Here is a 12,018-nt window from a genome sequence, read left to right on the forward strand (position 1 = left end):
CTCTACTATCTGTAGTTGCTCTTCAATGCGTGGAATTGTTGACAATGTTATTCTTCCCTTTTCTAGGTACAATTAGACCCTAGTATTTTATATTCTTAGACATGAAGTTTTTCAGTCATCTTGGTCTTTCAAGTGCCTAGTTTTGCAATGAGCCTATTGTAGAGAATCTGTAATCATGTTTTATGCTTGATAGGTCACAGAATATGCGTTAAATTAGCCAAAACAATTAACAGAATTATATAGAGTTCCAGGGGAAAAAAAGAGTGTGTATATATTTTTCATTAAAATAGTCCCTTATCTATAATAACACATACATGAACAGCCAGTTTCTTTGAATACATTGATCATATAAACTCTAGGCAGAAAATAAATCGCATATTAAACATCTCAAAGCTGTGAAAAAACATGAAGTCTCTAGAAATTAGAAGGAATGGTTCAACTTTTAATGAAGATAAGCTATTCATTCTAATAAAAAGTACCTTCAAAATGATTTTTTGGGGGGGGCAGGTAGCATGTTGTTAAGGTGCTGGACTCCAACATGGCTGACCATGGTTTGAGTCCTAGACTTAAAGGCTTGCTTTCTTACATTCCTTCTCACTCTCTCTCTCTCTCTCTGGTGAGCACACATGCCCTATAGCAAATTTAAATAAATAATAAATTAAATTAAATAAATACCAATTTATTTTTTAATTCATTTTGTATAATTATCAAAATATAAGGGAAGTTAATATCAAAATATAAGATTTAAATGTAGTAAGTTTTCCTATCTATAAAAGGAGAGCTTGGCCTACAAAATTCTTAAATTTATTTTGCTTTTAAAATACCATGAGAAGGGACCAGCAATTAGCATAATGGCTGTGTCGCTGAACTCCCATGTAGTCAATAGCGGTTTGAGTCTCAGAACCAGTGGCTTAAATTCATGCCGGGCATGTGTGCATGCGTGCTCAAGATCCCAAGAGGAGAATGGAGGAGAAGAGATTTCTGCAAGGCAATTCCCCTAGGTGGTGATTTCTCGCTTTCTGTCTCTCTGTCTCTCTCTGTCTTTCTGGCAAGCACTCTTGCTCTATAGCAAAAATCTCAAAAAAAAAAAAAAAAAAAAAAGGCCATGAGAAGAGATCAGCAGATGGCATAATGGTTTTGGCTCTCACCTAATAAGACTTCAAGTTCCAGATCCTATGGCTTAAAACTCACACCAGGGACATATGTGTGTATGCACACAATCCTGAAAAGAGAAGGGGTTGCCATGCGACCCTCCCCTATAGGAGGTGATTTCTTACTTTCTGTCTCTCTCTGACTCTCCAGCAAGTACATGCATCCTATAGCAAAAATCTCTCTAAGCAAATAAATAAATAATAAAATACCATGAGCTTAAATTCATCACAGTAGGAGAAAAGAGCACCTTTTGATTATGTATTCATTTGTTTGTTTGTTTGTTAATTTGCTAGAGGTGCACCCTCTCGACAGAGAGAGAGAGAGAGAGAGAGCAACCTCACGGGGGACGGTCAGGCCACTACTCCTTTGCCATTTCTCCTTTTCAGGTTTTGAGTGTGCATACACATGTGCCCAGTGTATTTGTCAAGTTAATGGGTCTGGGAGTCAAATTGTATAGTTGGCCATGTGGGATCCGGCCACTTTAGCCACCGTGCCACAAGCCGGCACAAGAATGTCTTTTTTATATTATGATTAAATTGTCTGAAACCTCAGACCAATAAGATGAGTTAATCACTGACCAGTTAACCACACATGCCTTCTGCTGACACACTGCGTGACTGGTATGCATTTTAAAGGACTTATGGATATTTCCTCAAATGACTGATCCTTGAGCTATCATGACTGAGCATTCTGTTGCATAAATCAGTCAAACAGTTCACTAAATAGTCCCTGAGTGTCTCAGAAATTGATCTACCTCCACAGTCCCCAGGGCATAACTTACTTGGCAGAGTCTTTTCCAATAATTATGGCATTTAGGACAGATAGATGTATTCGGTGCTGCAATGAGTCTCCCTTGGCTGACTTAAAATGTCAAGTTTTGTTTTTAAAAATGTTAAAATTAAACTAAGGGTAATATGGTAATTATAATGATGCAGCGAGTACTTAAAGTCATTAATATTTTTTATAGAGGAATGGGTTGTAGCTATTACTCCGATTAATATTTAAAAGTCCCAAGGCACTGGCATGAGCCAGAATTTCTGTGTTTTATATCCCTAACATTTTTACAATTTAAGTTGTGGTGGCTTGAATGTACCAGAATGTGCCATGGGTTCCTGGAAATGGCACAGAGACTTTGGAAAGTTCTTTTGGGGAATTGGTGGATAAAGCAAGCCAGCATTTTTCATAGTCAATTATTCCTATGGGTTTTGGGTTCTGACAACATTCAGAAAGCTAGATATCCCTCTATGGGCTGTTTCTGCTAAATGAACAGTCATTTTTGTCATCTGTGGGTAACTCTAGCTTGAGTGTGGGTTCCTTGAAAACAGAGTCTGTAGTATTTTACTTATCTCAGAACCCCAGATGATAACCTTCTGTGCAGTTCATGCAAAATCAGCAAGTATTGGTGGAACAAATAAAATAAATTCTATTTCCACATATTTATACTACAATATAAGTAAATGCTTTATGTCCCAAGAAGGAAGAATTTAAAGCCACAACATAAATGAGATTGAAGAATTTTTATTTTACATTTTTCTTCCAAAATAAGAATGAGAATAAAAATTAAAAATTAAAATTATCTAAAACTTTAACAGTTCATGAGGCACAAATAAACTATTTTCCCATGTAAGAGCAAACTTGTAGAACACATATGTGGGTATAATTAAGGAAATGCATACCTGACATATTATGATTGTGTTTCTATTTCTTAACAAGTAGTTCAAATCTATCTGAAAATTCACTTAGCATATGTATCTTATGTGATTAATTTCTCTACCCTGACATAAAATAAAATTTGATAATATAAACCTTAAAAAGTGTTTTGATATGTAAGATGCATTGCTGAGAGTGTACATGAATGTGGTGTGTGTGTGTGTGTGTGTGTGTTATTGTGGTTGCTATTTTCTGGGAAGGAGTGGTGATGTACCTAAGCAGAGGATTATGTGGCTTTGACATTAAAAGTGATCTTTTAATTAAGTCTTAAACTTGACATTATTTTCAGGTATGTGTTTCTGGAGCATTTGGAAGATGATTGATATTTACTTCTAAACTTTATCCCAATAAACATTTCAGGTACTCGGTAGCTTTGGAAATTCTTGACTCATGACTTACCAGATATTTAGGTTAGTATCCAGCGACAAATTTAACAAACGCAAGACATCCTAAGACAGCTTTCTATTTTTCAACATGCCCTTGAATCTTCCCTAGAAAGATACTCTTGTTAGGTTAACACTGTGGGGTCAGGAAGATTTCAGGGCCATACTAGGCCAAGCTAATAAAAGAAATCATCCCCCGGGGGGATGACCAGACCACAGTCCCCTCTCCTCCATTCCCTTCCCGGGGTCTTGGGCATGCATGCACACACACGTACCTGGCATGATTTTCAAGCCACCTGGTCCAGAACTTGAACTGCTGTCAGCCTTGTGGGAGTCCAGTGATGCAACCAGTATGCCATCTGTTTGCCCTGTCATGACGTTATTTAAAAATATATGTATACCCTCCCTAAACACACAACTTACAATGCAAAGACTTGATAAAAAATTAATAAACCTCTGTATAAAAATTCCATTTTGTTGTTGTTTGTTTAGGGAATTAAAGAGATTTTTTGCTATAGGGTGCATGTGCTCACTGAATAGACAGAGAGACAGAAAACAAGAAATCACCCCCGCCCCACCCAGGGCAGATGGTCACACCACAATCTTTTGTCTTCTACTTTCTTCTCTGAATCTTGGGAATGCATGCACATGCACCCGACGTGAGTTAAAAACCACCAGATCTGGAACTTAAACAACAGTCAACTATGTGGAAGACCAATGGCATAACCATTATGCTATCTGCTGGTCTCTAAAAATTCCATTTCTGAATAAAGGAAATGGGAATGTATCTAAGTGTATACAAAAGCCTTTGAATGTTACTCTTTTTTTTTTTTTCTGAACTATTTGATTGAGACAAGATCAACCAGTGGCAAATCATAGAGCATAGATGGGCTCTTCCATTACACGCCATTTTCTCCTGAAATAAATGTTGGCTCTGTACGTCATTGAGAGGAATAGATGACACCATGGCTAATCTATACTGAAGTGACAGAGGCACTATGAACAGGAATGGGAAGAAAAATATCTGAAGAAGGCATTGCGGTATATCTGCAACTTTAGAACATAGAGATCAGCAGATGGCATAATGGTTATGTTGCTCAACTTCCATGTAGTCTACTGTGGTTCGAATCCCAGACCCGGCAGCTTAAACTCATGCCAGGCGTGTGTGTGTGCATGTGCATGATCTCTAGAGGAAAACAGAGGAGAAGGGATTTCTCTCTTTTTGTCTCTCTCTGTGTTTGTGGCAAGCACATGCACCCTATAGTAAAAATCTCTCTCAAAAAAAAAAAAAGAACATGTTCGTGACTTTTGTAAAAGCAAACTGGAGTTCGAGTTTGTCCAACAATTTGAAGACATGTTGACTATCATCAAAACAAGAGTTTAGCAAGAAGAATGAGTAAATTCAGAAGGTACACATATTGTTAACGAGCAGAACTCAAGAAGATTTATGATTTTCACATCAGTCTATTCTGGGGAGTGTAGAAAAGCCTTCTTAGTAGCATTAGCAAGCTGACACATGTATTAGAATTCTTGGTTGCAATAAGTGAAAACTACTCCAGTTATAAAAGCAGAAAAGTAATATATTGGAAGGGTAGCTCAGAAAATTGACTGGTAGTTTGGAAACAGATTAAAAGAGACTCAAGAGAATAAGGCCCTGATTAAGATATGGCAGCTGCATATTCACCCTCATGTGTATATAAACCAATTTATATCTTCCACACAAAAAGAAAAATATCTGAAGAATAAAAATCTAGAGATGTTTTGCTCTAAAGAGTCCAAGCCTCATTTGAGTGATAAAGAAAAATGCGTATAGAAAAAAAAAATTTAAATAACTCAAAACGTTATCTTGTTAGATTTGGACAAAGAGATACAGGAAGCAGTTCTGAAGATTATTTCATCAATGAATTTTTGTTTGAAAAATGTACAGAATTTTCCCATCATTAATATAGGAATAATTGTGATAATCTTACAATTAAACTGATTTATGTTGCGGATATATTATGAAATTAAGTCATAATTTCCTTTAAATGTATTGTGACCTGAAGGTTTTACAAATCAATCAACAGCTATTAACTGATTATATAATATAAACCACATAGTACCTGCTAGTACCATCGTACCTAAGGCAGTGAAATGTCTGCTACTGAGGGGTTTATGAACTAGTCAAAGAGGCAAAAAGCATGACTCTGATTCAGTAAAGTAAGACCTTGTTATCAAAGTAACAATCAAACCAATGCCATCTGTTCCCCTAAGAGAGTCTCATTAAAAATGTGACCACTGTTCCAAACCTAAGTTTTCATAATGTATACATGTATTTTGTTATCATTACACTAAGAATTTTTAAGGAAATACAAATAATTCTTGTTTTTAGGATAATTGCTATTAGAATTTAGGACTATTTATATTGAACATGGTTACTTATAGTATCATTCAATTCCCAGAAATATTTAGCATAAGAAATAAGATGAAATTAACTAATATACACATATGTGTGTTTGTGTATATATATTTTTTTCCCAAGGGAAATATATGTTAATCCAATGCAGTCCTCACCACCACTTGCGTATTGTCAAATGGTCTAAAGATAAAGGGCGATATGTGAATTTTGATTCACAATGGAAACCTGATATAGGTTACATATCAATTCTTAAGACACTTGCTAGGTTATGTAAGGTATATAGAAAGTTACATATATAAGGATCTAGTACATATAAAATGGTGACAGTCAAGAGATGAAGCTGAGTTTATCTGGGCTATTATTTTGTTTGTATTTTTTTCAGAGTTTGCAGGCCTCGCATATTATAAATAGTTCCTGTTGGCTACTTATTTTGCAAAAACTGTGATCCTGGGTAAAAACAGATGAGAAAAAAAAATCTAATCTTCCTTTTCAGAGAAACAGAACATGATAAATACGTGCATTCAGCACAACACGTAAGGTTGTGGAGACATGTGTAAGGACTAGTAACTTTTCTAGTTCCTTCAGATCTAGAGCGAGCTACCTCATTTTCTGACTATAGTAATCCAAAGTATTTCTCGGTTAATTTTTGGAATGATTTACATTTATTAATACTCTCCTCATATTTATTTTTTTTCACTTTTTAAAAGTGAGATTTATGCTATAGAGTGTGTGTGCTTGCTGGAGAGAGAGAGACAGAGAGATAGAAAGCGAGAAATCACTCCCCAGGGGAGGGCCATGCCACAATCCCTTCTCCTCCATTCTCCTCTCAGGATCTTGTGCATGCACACTCTCATGCCCAGCATGTTTCAAGCTGTGGGTCCAGAACTTGAACTATATGAACTCGACTATGTGGGAGTCGAGCAATGTAAGCATTACACCATTTGCTAATCTCTATATATTTATTTTCTATATTTCTTTTTTATTTTCTTTCTTCAATGAGTAAAAGAAAGAGATAAAGAAAGACAGAGGCACACAGAAAGAAAGACAGGGATCCCTGACAGGATTTTCACACCGTAATTTACCCATAGCTCCAGCCAGCCCTATAGCATATGCACGCCCCTGTGGGCAAGTTCAGGGAGCTGAGTAGATGTGAACCTGGAAGCTTCAGCTTTGCAGAACACTGTGTAAGTGCTGTGCCACATTCCACATCCCCTGTGTACTTTTTGAGATAACATGCTAAGTGACTGAAAAAGAGAAGTTATTTAGATGATTATTTTGTGTATTGAGATGACAGTCATTAAAAAGAATGAGCAAGATACTGTACATGATGATGATAATTTCCACTTACCTAATGCCTATGATGTGTGAAGCTTATTTCTCTGTGTGTGTGTGTGTGTTTCCATAAATCGTGTAGCTTGTTTCTCTGTGTTTTTTTTTTTTTCCATAAATCTTCACAACTGTCCCATCTGATAGAAGCTATTATCCCCAAATTGAGAAACAAAGATGTTAAGCAATTTGCCAAGGTTATACTACAAATAAATACAGGGCTAGAATTTAAACCAAGAAGTCCAAAGTCTGTACTCTTTCCACTAGACTTTGCAGAGGATATGAATGACCTAATAGATTGCCTTGCCCAGCAGAGCCAGAAATTGCTTCTGGAGGCATGTCTGTATTAGCAGCATGGAGTTGATCCTTATGTGATAATTGTGCCATTAATGTAATAGAAATATTGAGCAGCCCAGATCTTCCTGACCCGAGGCTAAAGTGTAAAAGGGGAGAAAGATAATAGTCTCCTGCTGGTTTCAACTGGGGTCATTTTCAGGACATTGTCTAGCTTAGAGGTAAGAATCAGATGCAAGATTGTAATAATCTCCTTTGGTCTGTGTGTATGGCACAATGTGTTTATGAATTCCTTTCCCTTAGTTATGGTTTTGTGGGCAATGTATGCATATTTTTAACCCAATTATCAGTCTGGAACAATGTTATCATAAAGGCATGATTTTCATAAAACTCCTAATTTATAATTTTAAACTTTGATAATTGAGAACATAAGTTTCTATTCCAAGAACAAAATCAACTTTTACCCAGGAGAAAATATACTAGGACATTTACAATGTTATAGAAACTATTTTTATTGGTCAGTGAAGTATAGTGCTACATTTGACATTCAGTAATGGACATAATATAGAAAATTTTCAAATTAACATATGAACTTAAATAATACCTCCTATTAAGAAAAGAAAGAATTTATCTAATGGCATAACCCTGATTTATTCATCTGGCTAACACATTTTCCATTGTTATGTCTATTCTATATTGAAAAAGGCTGCTTGTCAGATTTGTCATATGCTGTTTGTAGAACTGGTAATTACAGAATCAAGATGAATTAGCCTCTATTTTTAAAGGCTATAAAACAGACACCAACCAATTAATTTAACTATACCTCTCATTCTTTGAAGAAAAAAGAGAAAAATCAATCCCATTTTAGAGCCACTTATCTGTTTCCTCCTTCTCTTCCACCCATCACCATGGGGTCCTGTATTAAAGCCTGCCATTCCTCTTCTCACCATTAGGAGAAGCTGCTTTAACATAAGATGCCATGGAATTCCCATGTAACATTCTTTTCTTATGAATAGATAACCATGTATGTTTTTGAATCTGAAGCATATTTGGGAGCAATGCCCTAATTCACTCACTTAGTTTGACACTTTGCAGATGAAACACTCCTTTTCCTAAGTTGGTTTTGTTGCCAATGCTAGAAATTAGGTCAGAAGAAATAGCTGTTTAAACACCAAAATGCCGAAACTGCGGATTTTTCTTAGCTTGAGTAAATCACTATCCATGGCTTAATCCTATAGTTCTAGATTCTTTTGAAAAAAATTATTATCTATGATCTGCAAAGATCATAACCATGAATAAAGATCATTACAAAGATTCTATAATTAGTCTTTATAGAATACATGCTCTTAAATAACTGTAAATTCAGGGTTAAAATACCATAAAAGACAACCAGAAATTTGCTTTGGTTGGGAAAAAATTGAAATATACACAGACACACTCACTGCCCTCCCATACATACATATGACAAACAGATGATAATGATTTTCTTAAAAATTAATATTAACAAAGCTCTACCTATTTTGCTATAGAGATCTTTCCCTCTTCTCACCATTATAAAACTATGCTTTAAAAAAATCTATAAATTAAATGTTTTAATAAGAGTTAGAGACAGAAAGAGAAACAGCCAGACAGAAAAACAAGCTCCCTCCACAGAGCCTGAGACCATTACCTCCCCAAGCCTTCCCAGCCAGCCCGGATCATGGGCATATATGCCTGTTGTTTCCAGGTCAACAGGGCAGCAAACCTGCAATCTCCCATATGGATCTAGCATTGATTGAGCAGCATGTTACCACTGCACCTCTGAGCCAGCCCTAAAACTTTATTTTTTTGACAAATTATATTAGGCCCTCAGTGGAGAAGGTGAGTCATTGTCTCTTTTGGATTATTTTTTTCAAATCTTGTATCATATTCTCTATCTTCATTTTTAATGCCTCATCTCCAGTTTCTTTCTTCTTCTTCTTTTTTTTTTTTTTTTTTCCCCTAGGGAGAGTTTTTTGCTATAGGGTGTGTGCTCACCAGAAAGACAGAGAGAGACAGAAAGTGAGAAATCACCCTCCAGGGGATATGGCCATGCCGCAATCCCTTCTCCATTTTCCCATTGGGATCTTGGGCATGCACGCACATGCACCCAGTGTCAGTTTAAGCCACCAGGTCTGGAACTGGAACTACGGTCGGGTCGACTACACGGGAGTCCAGTGACAACACCATTATGCCAACTGTTGGTCCTCTCCAATTTCAAAATCTCTAAAATTTGTGAAGTCCTCAATTAGGTAGCTAATAGAAGTAAAATAATAGTATATACAAAGAGTTCTAATGCTCTTTGGTAGGAATTGTTGACATGATTAGCATAGCTAGGGATATGTCAGATCCTGTGTTTTACATGTATTATTACCTCCTTCTGTTCTCCCAATCAAACAGGCAGAGGTATTCTTATCATTCTTATTTCACAGCTAAAGAAACTGAGGTACATGAGACTGCTGAGATTCATGGCAAGATTTGTGTGCATCTACAGTCAATGTTTTTGACCCTAATGATGACCTTCACTGCTTCTAAAGCTATTGATTTAACGACCTGTTTGTCTTCAGTCCCATAAATGACCATTTTATTCCTTTCAGACCAATGTTTAAACACACACTACATACGAAAATGCTAAAGCTAGCAATGGATGCCTGGGATTGGGAAGCAAGATTGAAAATTCAGAGGAAACTGAGTAGCAGAAAATACTTGCAGTGGAAAGTAGTCCAAACTGCTTTTAGAACAACTAGAAAGTATAGAAAGAGAGAAATGATAGATGTCACAAGCTGCTTGCGTGAGGCACTCATGAGATAAAACAAAAACGAACAAACAAAAATCCTCAGATTCTTAAAAATCGGTTTCCCTGAACAAGACTACACACAAATGATTTAAGTTGTATCAGTAGCTTCTTATTAAAATAAAATGGTTTTCAGAATAGACTCTCACTTATTTTCTTGGAAAATTTAAGATAGTGTGAATGTTCAAAATATTCACTTGTAGAAAGCATGGTATTAAAATGCAGTTCCTTTCATTGCAACATGTTAGGAAATACTGCCTTTCAAGGATGAGAAACTGCAAGGGTTTATAGAATCTGGAACTAATTGGACAGCCTCTAAGGGAAATATTTGTTATTAGAACATAGATTCCTGAAACACCACTTTTTTTTTTTTTTACAATTGACGATTCAATGCTGAAGTTCGAATTCTTGGTTGGGCACATAGGAAGAGGGGAAGGAATGTTCACTGAGCTTTGTCAAGTGTTCTCAATTCAAAAATTTTGATATCATCAATATTAAGAATAAAATGTTATAAAAGGACCAAACTAATACTAAGTTTTTAAGGAAAAAATGGTCATTTATATTACTTTTATACATCCATATGTATTAGAAAATAAATGTTCTGGTTGTAAAATTAACACAATGTAAAGGACCAAGTTCTCTGTTCAGTTTCTGGCATGAATACTGGGTTGTTGAGAAAGTATACTATGTATATATATATACATATATGTACAAAATATACTATGTATATATATATATACATATATGTACATAGTATACACCTATATATTATACATATATATGTACCTTAATATATGAGTACTCCAATATGCCAGTGTAAAATTATATTCTATTTTGCTTATGAAAACACACAAATATTCACAAGAGGCCATTTGTTTCAACCCTTTGATTTATCTTTTCATAGCTGCATAATGATCATTTTGTGAAAAAGAAAATATTTTTAAGGGATCATCAGAATCATTTCTCTCATGTTTTAAATACATGAAGAATGGTATATCTGGTTTGGCTTTCAAAGTGTATATAACAATACAAGCAAATGGATGACAGTCTCATTAGAATTATTCATTATTGTGGGGACCAGCAGGTGGCATAGTGGTTAAGCTGCTGGACACTCCTACATGTTCAACCAAGTTTGAGTCCCGGACCTGGTGGCTTGCTTTCTCACTTCCCCTCTCTCTCTCTCGCTGCCTGCCTGTGTGTGTGTGATCAAATCAAAATAAAATGAATGGATAAATAAAATTAAAATAGATAATTCTTTAAAAAAAAATTCATTATCGTATCCCAAGCATAACACTCCTTGAAAGAATAGGGATTGTGAATACACTTGTCATGGCTAATTTAATGATGACAGCTTGTAGTCTTTGAGACATGGGGAAATCTGGAGGTTATGTGATAAATAAAAAGTATCATTGGGCTATTATCCTGACTATTTCCTGTACTCCTAATACATTTCTTTCCCTTTTTGTAGAAGGTCCACAGTTAAAGTGGAACAACCAGTTCATGAAAAGAAACTAATTCACCAAATATAACAGAATGAAATTGATTTGTGAGATAGGAAAACTCTGTGGTTTGTGAAATGGATGTTATTAAATTCCACAAAGAGTGAGTTTTTTAGAGTATACCCTCATAGCAGCTCCCAAATGTTTGAAGGTTATCTCGTTTCCTCTTCTCTCTTTGCTCTGCCCCCTGTCTTTCAAAACAACCAAAAGAAAAAAAAAAAAAAATCTCAGTCCTGAATGAACACACAAAAAGATCTGGTTGAAATAGCTTTTCTTTCCTCAGTGGTGTCAATAGTTGTTATCTTTGAAGATTTTTTAAATACCATAAAATCATGCTTAATGGTTTTTATGTCCAGAAGTTGTTTTATTTCTTTTAAGCACTATATATTCATTGTAGTGTATTGAGCAGTGCAGAGGATCATAAGAAAATAATTAAAAATTACT

Source organism: Tupaia chinensis, unplaced genomic scaffold (genome assembly GCF_000334495.1).
Source record: "Tupaia chinensis unplaced genomic scaffold, TupChi_1.0 Scaffold138757_1, whole genome shotgun sequence".
In the NCBI taxonomy this organism is placed as follows: Eukaryota; Metazoa; Chordata; class Mammalia; order Scandentia; family Tupaiidae; genus Tupaia; species Tupaia belangeri.